The sequence below is a fragment of the Antechinus flavipes genome, chromosome 5 (assembly GCF_016432865.1).
Source record: "Antechinus flavipes isolate AdamAnt ecotype Samford, QLD, Australia chromosome 5, AdamAnt_v2, whole genome shotgun sequence".
Classification (NCBI taxonomy): domain Eukaryota; kingdom Metazoa; phylum Chordata; class Mammalia; order Dasyuromorphia; family Dasyuridae; genus Antechinus; species Antechinus flavipes.
Window position 1 is genome coordinate 136125696 of NC_067402.1, and position 14751 is coordinate 136140446.

Genomic DNA, 14751 nt, shown 5'->3' on the forward strand with positions numbered 1-14751 from the left:
CATTCACTTGTAGAAATGTGATTTGATATTGAAACTTATGATAAATATAAAATTTAGCTTGCTGTTTTTTCAAAGGTATAAATGTATAGCTAAAGCTACAACTTCAAATTAAAGTATTATATAACAGAATCATGAGTGTTTACATGAAAAACTATATAGTTTTTGAAAATAACCCAAAATAGTGATACCATTTTATACCATGGAGGATGTCAAAAACATATTGTGTGTACGTGTGTGTGTGTTGTGTGTGTATGTTTATTAAGTGAAAATGTATGGGACAGAAAAACTCTTCAGATATAATTGCTCTCCACTGAGAGAAAAGAGAGGTAGAACTCTCTTGTTGGAATTCTCCTTTTCTTCAATCTGTTTCCCATTGGATTTCGCTCCACTTTTTTGCAGCAGAAACTTATTATTATTATTTTAAAATAATTATAACTTTTTATTGACAGAACCCATGCCAGGGTAATTTTTTACAATATTATCCCTTGCACTCACTTCTGTTCCAACTTTTCCCCTCCCTCCCTCCACCCCCTCCCCCAGATGGCAAGCAGTCATCAGCAAACATGTTAAATATGTTACAGTATTTCCTAGATATAATATATGTGTGCAGAACTGAACGGTTCTCTTGTTGTACAGGAAGAGTTGAATTCAGAAGGTAAAAATAACCTAGGAAGAAAAACAAAAATGCAAACAGTTTACATTCATTTCCCAGTGTTCTTTCTTTGGGTGTAGCTGCTTCTGTCCTTCATTGATCAATTGAAACTGAGTTAGATCTTCTCATTGTCGAAGAAATCCACTTCCATCAGAATACATCCTCATACAGTATCGTTGTTGAAGTATATAATGATCTCCTGGTTCATGGCAGAAACTTAGAATAGAAATATATATTATAAAAATATAAATATAAATAATTTTAATGATATAGCAGTTTATCCTGGAAGTGGAAATATTGACATTTATACCTTTATAATCTCTTACAAGAAACATTTTTAACTCTCCCTTCATAATAATAATGTGAAAATAGTACTTTTGCTTAAAATATCTCAGGAATATATGATAGTCATTGTGTAATTTGTATTTCAATAATAAGTATTATTGATTGCTTACAGTTATCACAGCTAAATTTTGTAGTGGAGAGAGCACAGGACTTGGAATCAGGAAGACTCATTTTCATGATTCACATCTGGCCTCAAAGACTTCTTTGGCCAAGTCACTTACCCCTGTTTGTCTCAGTTCTTCATCTGTAAAATGAAATGGAAAAAAAAAATCTCATCATTTAGTATCTTTGCTTGACTGAAAAATAACTGAAAACAATTGGCACAGTACTGAATTTTAGTGGGTTTGTATACAACACTAACCAGTAATGATATAAGCAAATTGTTAGTTATTATAATGATTTAAAATTATCTTGAGTGATATTCATATTATAATGGACAATAAAAGGTAGAATGACATTTTTATTATTGAAGTGTCTCAGACTGAAATTTCTTCATAATGAAGTCAGCTCAAATTTGTTTTTCATGTTTTTAAAAATCTTAATAATTATTAGAATCTGGGAAGCCTGAGTGCTTGAGAAGATTTGGAGGTCTAGGTGAAGTGTGTAAATTCTGAGCTTTTTATGGTGGCAAATAAAGACATAATATCTAGTAAAGCCCTGGTAGCAATGATAGAGTGCAAGGCAAGGATAGTTAAGCTAGAAGAGAAAATAGTTACTACATTTGGGGAAATACAGTTCCCAATTAACCGGCTTTTTATATCTTCATTTCTGGTTGCAGAATTTCTGATAACCAAATGTGTTGTTCATTTGGACAAAGATTACATTATACCTATTATACATACAATAAGAATCAGTTTGGATTGTGTAGAGATTTGGAATTGTCAAGAGAACTTGGGTTTAAATCCTGTGTGACCCTGGGGAAATTCCTGAATTTCTTAAGATCTGAATTTCTAGGGAGATATTCAAAATCACAGGTCAGGCTAACATGGATTAAGCATTTTGTATTTTATGTGGTAGGGAATGGCAAGACACTGGAAGTCTTTGAGCAGGCTTTAATTTAACATAATCAGATGTAAACATTAGGAATATCTTTTGGTATGGGAGAGAACGAGACCATCAATTAGTATACAAAGAAGTTTAAAGGGGCTGGAAGAGAAAGGTTGAAGCAGTTTTTACAAGACAGTTTTAGGCCTGTCAATATTTGGCATGCAGATTAGATTGTTTTGGACAAGCAGCAGTTTGGATATAATTTCATTTTGTGATAGCAGTGCTTGAAGAATACAATTCAATAAATGTTAGAAATGTTGCAGTGGTTTTTGGGGTGGGAAGTCAAACTTTTCAAGAATCATTCAAACCCATAAGAAAATATGAAAATATCTGGGGAAAACCCTTCAGGGAATTTTGAGTATAAAATAGAATGGCTTTTTGTTAGCAACATTATCCAGTAGACCACACTTTTATAATTGATTGAGAGATATAGAGTACAAGTTCTATTTTTCCTTTATTGACTATTAAAAAACAGTATTTGGTTTCATATATCAAGATGCTTCCTTAAAGTTCTCCTTCCACTGTGTTTTCCATGTATATGAACAAATTATACAAAATTTATTAAAATATATAATAAAATAGATAACTTTGACAACTACAACCATTAAGTGAATCATAAATAGGAAAAATATGTTTTTTCAAAAGTGTATCACCATCATAGATGGTAATCAGTGCAGAATTCAAATGGAAGAAGGATTCCCTAAAGCTGATGATGGAATTTTGGGTTCTCCTTTTTGCCTTTGACATTGCACTGATTGCATCAAGTCCCAAAATATTGCAGAGCCTTCAAAATCAGGTGCATAGTCACTTATAGAAAATTGGATTAATTATTCACAGAGGAAGAATCAAGAGCAAATTGCCCAGACTGTGATATTCATTTGGACAGATGACTCAAAGAATGCTTCCGTTGGTTCATATCTCTGGAAAAGCCACTGAAAATAGATAATGATAATGATCTATGGCCAGAATTAAATAGGATGAAGAAAGAGGGCTGGGTTGCATTGGGAAAATTGTAGTTTTTAAAATGATTCCAAGCTTCTCCTTGAAGCAAAAGCCACCACTTTTTCCAGTGATGATATACGGCTACAAATCATAAAATACTATCATTGCTAAAGAATTGAAGTTGTGAAATACTCAAAGGTCATTGGAGAAGATGCCAACAAAATATTGCAATAGCAAAATTCTGAATTGCAATCAACTTGTATTTCCTCATGTATAAAATGGGAATAATAGTAGCATTTCCTAGGGTTGATATGAAGATCAAATAAGACAACATATTTAAAGTGTAATATAAATGTTAGCTGTTTATGTAAATAATATTTATATAAATGTTACCTACTATTTATTAGATGTTTTGATTTTAGTAAAATTCATTAAAGAAACATTTTAAGCGGCTACTATGTCAAAAATACTGTGCAAAGTACTCACAAAACTATGAAAGTAAACCAACTACAATCTCTCATCTCAGGGAGTATATAATCTATTAGGTAACATAGGATATACATACATGTAAAAATGCATATATAAATGTGTGTGTGTACCTGGAGTCCTCAAACTTTTTAAATAGGGGGCTAATTCACTGTCCCTCAGACTGTTGGAGGATCAGACTATAGTAAAAACAAAAACTTTGTTTTGTGGGCCTTTAAATAAAGAAACTTCATAACCCTCGGTGAGGGGGATAATTGTCCTCAGCTGCCGCATCTGGCCCACGGCCGTAGTTTGAGGACCCCTGATACTATAAACTATGATCTTTGCCTACATACATGCATATTATATCTACATATAGACATATATGTCCATATATCTCCCTCAAAAACCAAAAGTTTCAGAGAATGTGGTAATTTGTATTGGTTGAGAGAGTTTCTTTGTGTATTCCCACAGGTATAAGTGAAATCAAAGGTACAATATCCTAGTTTTACAATTATTATTTGATAAGTGAATATAACTCTGTTTTACCATGAGTAATGGTACCCATTTATGCATACAAATAATTATTATATTAATATTTTAAACAACTCTTTTAAAAAGTTTTAACCTATCCCTTGAAGTGTCCTGTTTTTACATTTACTTTGCTTAACAAAACATTTTTTCAATAGTACAAACACTTCTACTTAACACACTTAGACATATAAATTTGACATGTGACAATTCAATCTGACAAACATTTATTGGATGCCTTTTCTGTGCCAGGTACTAAGTACCAAGCTGTGTCCTAGGAATGAAAAGACAAAATATGAGGGGTTCCTTCTCTAATGAAGCTTACAATTCACTGTAGTGTGCACACAGATTGTTGCTGTTGTTTGTCCTTCATGCTAAAGTATGATCATGACATCAGGGAGATGGGGCCATAGCATATAAGTGAATTGGATATAGGTGAGGGAGGGCTGTGCCTTAATGCATACAGATAAATCAATAGAAAATGGTTCAAAATAAGTAGAATGTAATTTAGTGGATTAGGGTCGAGCACTAACACCTGGGAAAATTAGGATCTTGCTTACTTTTGTAAGAGGTAGCACATGAGAAGACTTTTAAGGGAGCTAAAGATTGCTAAAGGTAGAGATGAGAGAAAGAGCTTTCTAGGTCAGATTTAATCGGAGGCTCAGGAGAGGATGGCATAATGAGTTTGGGGAATAGCAAATATGCTACTTTATGAATGTTGTGTGATTCAGGGGAACTAGTAGTTAATTGATATATATAGACTAGAATCAGTTATTGAAATCTATGTTGATTCACTCTTGGTGACCTCTTTGTTTTCTGTCTTGTTTGTCTTCCAGATACCTGCTAATCAATGTAATGGGAGAGGCATCAGTCAGTATGAGGCATGTACTTTTGCTTCTATCCCTTTGTCATTTGTAGCATCAGCTAGTCAACACTAGGGACATATGCTTTCATCGAATTCTCCTTACCTCTAATCTCATTTCCCTATGATGCAACACAGGGGCAGGAGCTGAGATTCAGTGGTCCCTCCCCTTTTTGAAGTATCTACCTATCAGAATTGTCGTCTTAATTATGAAATTTGTCTTGACTCTTGGCTTGGATTCTGGGTCAGTGTTCTCAACATCTTAGGGCCTTAAGGTACATAATAAATTCTTTTAATTTTCTCTATCTGAGTTTGCTTCTTTATTGAAGGCGGAGGGCTGGATGTAAATTCTATTTTAACAGACTTTAAATACAAAATAGGAATTTTTATTTTGTACTAGAAGTCATCTTTATTGATGTATGCTCTAGTTTAATAGAGAAGATGAAGAGTTCTTAGTCTGAATGGAAGGATTGGTCAGTGAAGAAATATGAGAAGAAAAAGACACTGAAACTGAACAATGGAATGATTTGATTGGACTAGATGGTGCTTTAAGAATATCCGGTTATCAGCTATCTCACCCAGGCCATCTCTTCACCATACTTGCTACACTTTGGCCAACATTTTCATTGCTCTGCTTTTTAACCTTAGACTCTACCTTTGGTGCTATATTGGAAACAGGCCCCGATCTTGCTTCTTGGGTCACTTGACTCTGGCTGCAATTTCATTTCTCACCATCTCTTAGTTCCACTTCTGGTTTGCCCACAATTTTGAAATGTGAGTATTTCCTCTGGTTTTGCTAAGGATAACCTATACCATTTCTCAACCATCTTTACATAAAGCTGCTACGTTAACCCCCAAACTTCTTAGGTTTTCTTACTCTATTAGTATTTAAGTTCCTCAAGAGCAGAAACCATCTTGCTTGCTTCTATTTCTTTCTATGGTGCTTATTTGACACCATTCCCATCAAGTGATGCACTCTTAATGAATATTTTATGTCTATATCTATTGGTGTGGATGGTCCTTTGGAGAGGGGTGAGGAGACCAATTAGAATACTACATCAGTTGAGGAGCAAGACTACCATGGCCTGTACTGGATGGTTGTGGTGTTAGTAGAGAGATGGGTACTGATGTGAGACATGAAGTTTGTGAGCTCTTACTTTACTATAATTATATACTTAGATACAAAATTTCTGATTCCATATGTTTATAAATCACATATTTGGCTCTGAAAATAAAGTAATAGTTGAAAAAAGTCAAATTATATATAGATAGTGTTTATGTATAAATTGAATTTACTTGTGTAAAATTGTTTGTCCTATGAGGATTAATTTTTAAAAATTGAAACAAGTGTATATAATAATATTTACAAAATATAGCTTTTTGTACAAGAATTATATAATGGAGAAAGTTAAAAATAAAAAATAAAGGAAAAATTATTTTTTATTTTTTATTATAGCTTTTTATTTACAAAATATATACATGGGTAATTTTTCAACATTGACCCTTGCAAAACCTTCTGTTCCAACTTTTCTCCTTCTCCCCCCGACCCCCTCCCCTAGATGGCAGGTAGTCCAATACATCTTAAATATGTCACATTTTTGTTCAAATCCAACATATGTATAAATATTTATACAGTTATCTTGCTGCACAAGAAAAACTGGATCTAGAAAAAAAGAAAAAAACCTGAGATGGAAAACAAAAATGCAAGCAAACAATTACAGAAAGAGTGAAAATGCTATATTGTGGTCCACACTCATTTCCTATAGTTCTCTCTCTGGATGTAGCTGACTCTCTTCATTCCTGAACAATTGGAACTGGTTTGAATCATCTAATTGTTGAAGAGAGCTACATCCATCAGAATTGATCATCATATAATTTTGCTGTTGCCATGTATAATGATCTCCTGGTTCTGCTCATTTCACTTAGCATCAATTCATGTAAGTCTCTCCAGACCTCTCTGCAATCAACCTCCTGGTCATTTCTTATAGAACAATGATATTCTGTAACATTCATATATCACAGTTTATTCAGCCATTCTCCAATTGAGGGGAATCCATTCAGTTTCCAGTTTCTTGCCACTACAAAAAGGGCTGCCACAAATATTTTTGTACTGTGGGTCGAAAATAATTCTTGGATTTAGTCTTCTGCAGTTTTGTGGAATATTGTTTCTAAATATAGATAAATCCCCCAAGTCATAAAGGATCAAGAAGAAATACTTAAAGATTTAAAGAGAAATGTTAATACCATGTACATGAGATGGACTTGTAGTGATCTTCATAAAATTGTATCATACCAGAGAAATAAAATTGACTCATTCCTTAGTGGTTTTATTGACAACTTTGCATCAATTTTGAGAGGTTTATGTTTTAAAGCGTAAAATCATGCAGAAAAACTTTTAATCTTCAAAGCATAAAAACAGAACAGTATAAAATTAAAATTGTTCATAAGTTTGTTTTTTAAAATCTCCTTTTCCTTTCCTTAATATTTTACTATAAGCTACTTTCACATTATCTTTTCTTGACCTTCTTGGCTCTGCCTGTTTTTATTCTATTATTGTTTGTGTCTAAGGCACTATACACTTTAGAGTCATCTGTCTTCTAGGTTTCAGGACATTGTACAAAGGTTGTACTGACATAGAAGTTAAATAAGTACTTTGCTTTCTGGGCCACAGTGACCTCAAAGGAACTTTTCTACTTTTTTCATCCTTTGATTGGAAATGTAATTTCAAAATATCACCGCCCCCAATCTCCATTACATGAATTTCTATTTTATTCAAGTTTTAAAACAATATCTTGTCACTCCTAGTTTACTGATTATTTAATTTAGCAGTCAGCACATTGACCCTTACCCCATTTCTTTATAGTTCTTGAGATAAGAATAGTTTTTACATTTTAGAGTTTTATTGTATTAAAAATGTAAAAAAAAAAAAATTCTTATCTCACAGACCATACAAGATCACAGGAATTTGTGGACTGGATTTGACCCTGCAAATCAATTTGTGGACCTCCATTTAATCCTATTCCATTCATTTTTCAAATAAGCAAACCAGTTTAGAATAATTTATCTTTGATTATGAAATTAATTATTTAAAATATTTTTCATAAAATGTGAAATTTCTTTTTACCAGTTCTCCATGAATTGTTAAGCTTTTGACCATATGCAACAGACTTGATTAGAAAAGACCCAAGTGGTTAGGAAAGATATTTTGTGCTCTCTTGAAGTAATGAGATTACTTTGGAAATTGTGATATTTCAGACAGGAGCAATACTGAAAGGAGAAGGAGAAGGGGGAGGGGAAATAGGAAGAGGAGAGGGAGGGGACTCCTGAGTTCTAGTCTTTCCTCTCCAGCTGCCTATTTGGAAATCCCATAGGTGTTTTAACTCAATATCTCCCATGTCAAGCTTGTTGTCTTTTCTTTGAAACCTGTTTGTCTTCCTAAATTTTCTTATTTTGTCAAAGACATTACCATTCTTTCAGTCACTTGGGTTTATTATGTTTGCTGGTTGTATAGAATTTAATGGGCAGTTTGTAATGTGCCTTATAATGGGACTGCTTGTGATTCACAGCAGACCATAGCTTGTTGTAGTTTTCATGATACTACTGCTTCTTTCCTGTACTTAAATGAAGCTGAAAGATTAAGAAGAGGTAGCAAGATACTCTATATCTAATTCAAATCCTATTTCCTTTTGCCTTTGGTATTACATGGGCTTAGTTATAGTATCCCCTCATCTAGTCTTATCCCTTTCCAGTCTATTTTTTACGTACCTGCCAAATTGGTATTCCTAAAACACATCTCTGAACATGTTATCACCCCCCCCCCAAGAAATTTCAGTAGCCATCCATTATCTCCACAAAAAATACAAGCTTCTTTGTTTGCCATTTATAGTCTTTTGTGATCTAGTTCAAGTCTGTCTCTTCAATCTAATTATATTTTCCCATGAGTTACTCTATATTCTAGCCAAAATGGCCTACTGTCCTTTACCATAAATGACATTTAATGTTTGGAACACCTTTTTTATATTTGCTTCTTGAAACCCTTAACTGTTAGGATTCTTATAAGGTGCTAAGTAAGTGGAATTGATGAGATAATGATTCTCTAATTTACATGTACTTAGTTCTTACTATAATTCCACAAGATTCACACCTTTAAGAGAGCATATATAAGAAGGAGCTCTCAGAGCCAAAGAACAGAAGCCCACTAGAAGGTCTCCAGGGAGGAGACACATTCATTCCATCTTCCATCTTTGTGCTGGCTGGAGACATTCGGAGGAAGCTAGAGTCAGAAGCTGGCAGAGGCAAAGGACTAGTGGCAGGAGCTCTCTGAACAAAGGAGAGAGATAGGCCTCTAAGAAAGCTAACTGACCCCAGGAAAAGAATCAAGACTTGGAAAGAGAATGGCTGCATTCAGGATGATTACTCTGAACTGAAACTAAGGCTTGCCTCTAGAAGCCCCCCAAGAAACCTCCCAGAGAACATTATATTTTAGAGAACATTACACTTAATTACCTTTAAGCCTTAATTAGCTCGTGTTGGCTCTTTTAAGATATCTTTCCTGGTTCTCCATTTATGCATATTCCCCTATGAAACAATTTTGTACTGTGTTTTTTTTTTTTTTTTTTTCTTGGTAGATTGTTAGGTCCTTGAAGTCAGGTGTTCCTTTATTTTTTATATTTCCTCCACTTAGAACAGTTTCTGTTAAATAGCAAAAAATTTAAAAAGCTTATGGTTTGACAATTAAATTATAATAATGATCTAAAGAGATTGAGAATGAACTGTTTTAAGTACTTTTAGAAAACTTTTAGAAATTAGTCTCTAATTTATATATTAATTACAAATCATATCTGTTCATTGAAATAATTTTTTTCATTTTTTATGAAACATTTTGTGAATTTTGCTATGTTTAGTAAATCAATGTAGTATGATGTAGTGATTAGGAGATTCTAGGATTATTCTAGAGTCTGTCATCAATATGTTGATGCATGTTGATTGCATGACTTTGATCACAGCATAATTTTCATTATATAAATTTTCTCATCTGAAAAAGGAGAGTCTGTGGGATTTTCTTGGTAAAGAATGGAATGGTCTTCTATTTCTTTTTCCAGTGAATCAGAACTTTTTTGTCAGAACTCTCAATTGTGATCTGTCTTGGTTAACTTTGTATGCCTTGAATGAGCAATATAAAAAAAAAAATAGAAGAAAACAATAGAATGGGAAAGACGAGAGAAAATTACAAACAGCAAGGATGTGTTCCATGTGAAAATGGACATGTTAAAAGACAAAAATGATAGGAACAGGAACTTAATAGAAACAGAAAGATTAAGAAAAGAGAGCAAGAATATTCAGAATAACTATACAAGAAAGATATTAACATCACTGATAACCAGAATGGTGTAATTACTGATCTAAGAGGCAGACATCCTGGATAATGAAGTCAAGCAAACCTTAGAAAGCATTGCTAACAATAAGACAAAGCTAGAGTAGGTAATGGAATTCCAGCTGAGCTATTTAAAATTCCTAAAAGATGAGCTATTAAAGGTGCTGCACTCAATATTACAGCAAATTTGGAAAAATACAACAATGACCACTAGATTAGAAAAGATCAGTTTATGACTTGATTCTAAATAAGTATAGTGCCAAAGAATGTTCAGATTAACATAGTGATACTCATTTCACATGCCAGCAAAGTTATGCTTAAGATTTTGCAAGCTAGACTTCAGCAATATTTGAATTAAGAATTAATAGAACAAGCTGGTTTTTGAAGAATTAGAGAAATTAGAAATCAAATTACCAACATCTGCTGAATTATGGAGAAAGGAAGGGCTTTCCAGAAAAAAAATTTTTTTTCTTCATTGACCACACTGAACCTTTGACTGTGGGGATCATTGAAAATGTGGCAAATCCTGAAAGAGGAGTACTATCCTTACTTTTCTCCTAAGGAATCTATATGCTAGAACAGCAGGTGGAATTAACCTGGAATAGCTGATTTGTTTAAGACTGGAAAAGGAGTATGACAAGGCTATAAATTTCCACCTTATTTGTTTAACATATATGCAAAACATCATGTGAAATGTCAGGTTGAATGAATCAAAAGCTGGAATTAAGGTTTCTAGGAGAAATATCAACAGTCTCAGGTGTGCAGGTGATACCACTCTGAGGCCAAAGTGAAGAAGAATTAAGAGGCTTTCAGTAAGCTTGAAAGAGGGGAGTTTAAGAGGTGACTTTTAAAGCTTAACATAAAACTAACAAAAACACCAAAGATCTTGGCAACTTTTCCCATCACTTCTTGGCAAATAGAGGGATAAGAAATGAAAAAAGTGTTGGATTTTATATTCTTGGACTGAAAGATCACTACAGATGGTGACTGCAGCCATGAAATTGTCTGTGTGGTACTGTCTGTCTCTTTCTCTATCTCCATATCTAGCAAACATAGCTCACTCTTCCAGAAACAGGATTAAATTCCCCCTAAGGTTTCAAGAGTCAAATGAAGACTCAATGACTTTCTGAATATTGTTGAGTGGGCTCAATAAGAAACCATAAAAACAATGACTATATGAAATAATGATGAAACAACATATCAGAATACCTGTGATAGAGCCAAAATTGTACACATTAGAAAAAAACATACTGCTAAAAGTATACATTAACAATATAGAAAAAGAGGACATATGATTGTAGTACAGAATTTTTAAAAGTAGCGACAAATTAACAAGCCAAAATTAACACAAAAGGAAGAACATTAAAAGTTAGAAATTAATAAAATATATAACAAAAAAGATTTTGGAAGTGCTAAAAGTTAAAAACTTTTCAGAAGAGAATATTAAAATATTACTTTATAATAAAAATAAAGTTGTGAATATTGAAAGAGAAAAAATCAAAAATCAAAAAGGAAATGTTATATAAATTTACTTTGCATAGTTATGTGCTAGCTAAATGGACAATTTGGAAAAATGATTATTTATAAAATAAAAAAAATACTCAAATTAAAAAATCTTGAAATAGACAACATAGTCACCTCAGTTCCAGAAAACAAAATTGAACAAGCCATAAAAGACCTTTCAAAAAGTATGTTTATGATTTGTGTGTTTGTATGAGACAGAGAACCTTGTCTAGATGGTTTTATAGGTAAAGTCTATCAGATATTTAAAAAATAATTAAAACATAGGCAACACAAATTTGTCTCAAAAACTAAAAATGTACACATTCTTTCAAACTTATTTTTATTGAGATACATGTGGTTTGTAATACTTAAAGCAGGGAGAGATAAAGAAAAGAAAGAGAATATATAACCACATAATACATACATACATATATATATATAAACAACTTATGTCATGAAGGCAATATATATGTAGACACATGCATTGCAAATATTTATTATAATATATTATTAGAAAATATTTATTATGTTTGTGTTACATTTACATATACACATAACAATGCATATATATAAATGTAACACAAACATTATGATAAATATTAAATAAAAATTAAATATTTTATAAATAGAAAAAACATTAGCTTTGTCCAAATTGCAGTATATTGGGGATTCTAAGATAGTTCAATTTTAGGAAAACAGTATAATTTCACCAAAAATCCCTCATCTCAAACCACAAGATTATATGAAAATAGATATAACCTTTGACAAATTCAGTACTCTTTTATAATGAAAATAAAAACTTAATAGGCATGAAGGGATTATTTTTTCATATAAGGCAAAGTATAAAACTGAAAACAAAATATAATATTTCTATAATGGTAGAAATTCGAAGCTTCCCATTAAATATGGAAGAAAGCAAACATGTCTTCTGCCATGATTATTTGACATGTTTTTGAAATCCTTGCATAGCAAGTCATAGCAGTGACATGAAAAAAAGACCCTAAAGACATAAACTTTAGTGAAGAAAAGACAAAGTTATCCCTATTAATAGATGACAAAATGTTTTACTTATTATAAACTCAAAAGAACAATCAGGGAAATAAATTCAAATTATTAATGGCTAAGTAAAGCAGTAAGATGTAAAAATAAAACAGTATGAGAGTCTTCAAAATTCATTAGCATTTCTGTATAACTGTCATTGAAATCAGGAGGAAATAATAGTGAAACTCCATTAAAAACAATTACAAAACATATGAAGTATCTGAGAATCGTTCTACCAAGACACAACCAAAACAAACAGATGACAAAACACTATACAGAAATAAAGAATTGCCTAAATAATTGGAGGATAGTTATTGTTAATAGTCGGACCATGCTAAGATAATAAAATAAATATTTTAAAATAATGCTAAGTAATTTTAACTATTTGGTACTCTCCCAAACTAACTCTGACATGTTTTTTTTTTAGAACTGAACAAAGAAAAAGAATTCACTTGGTCTAGATTTTAATATTTTCATCAGAAATTGCAGAAGGAAATAATAATATAGCACTTCTAGACCTCCAGTCATAAAGAAGAAATCACCAAAATCATTTGGTACTGGCTAAAAATGGAAAACTGGATCTAAAAATAGATAAGCAAGAAGCAGAAAAATGGTTGAAGTCAATTAAGTCGATGTTGATAAGCCTTAAAATATAAATTACTTAAATTCCCAGTTTGATAAGAACTATATGGAAAACTAAACATTTGTTCCTTCCTAAAAATTAGACTTAGATCTGCAATCTTTGCAATTCCATATTAGAAGTTCCAAATAGACAATCAACTTAGATATAAAAAGTCATATTATTATTATTTTTTAATAATCAAGGAAAATGGACTAACATAGGTATGTTTCATTACTCTGGTTAAAGGAAGAATTCGTATCCTCCAAAAGAACCAGGAAATCATAAATGTTCATTACAGGTATTTAGGTGACAAGAAATTGTAAAACATGCAAAAAAAATTGGAGCCTCATTAAAGGAATCTCTTGATTGGGAATAAAAATATTTGCATTAAATATCCATTAAAAAGCTTTATTATTCAAAATATGTAGTAAATTAAAATGTGTGTGTGTGTTGTGTGTGTTGTGTGTGTGTGTGTGTGTGTGTGTGTATGATATGTCTATATTCCCTAATAGTCAAATTGTCGTTCAATCGTTTTTAGTCATGTCTGACTCAACTCATTTTTTTTTTTGGGGGGGGGCACATATATTTGGAATGGCTTGTCATTGAGCTCATTTGACATATTAGTAACTAACTTGTGTAAAGTCCCACAGCTAAGCAGATTTGAACTTAAGATGAATCTTTCTTACTTCAGGCCTGGCATTTTATCCATTTGTCACCTAACTGGCCAGTAGTAAAACTATTAACAATCAAATGGAATAGTGCTCCAAATCATTAACAAAGGAAATGAACTCTGACACATCACTGTACTCCTAGAAAACTGACATAGATGACAAAAGATGAAATAGCAAATGTTAGGGGCTAGAGAAATATCAACATACTGAAGCATTGTTGGTGAAGCTGTAACTTTGATTAATCATTCTGGAGAGCTGTTTGTTTATTATGCCAAAAAATGTTTATGACATTTTATCCAAAGATCCCAATCTAAGCATATAGTTCAGGGATGTAAAAAATATATTACATGTACTTATACTCCTCTTCTCCCCAGACATTCACAGTAAGACTTTCTGTGGTTATAGATAATTAGAAACAGTTGATTCCCATTGATTCAGGAATAATTCAAATTGTGGTACATGATTGTAGAGAATTATTATTGTCTCTTAAAAATGAACAAATATTTAAAAAATAGGAAACCTTAAATGAGTTTATTGCAGACTGGAAAAAATAGAACTAGAGTATACAGAATGAATAGAAACATGTAAATAAAAGAAACAAAATAAAATGAATAATGCTCATTTGTGGAAAGGAAAAGTTGTATAAATAAATCTCTACTTATTGTAGAGGTCAATGAAGGAGGTAAGATAGTGGTC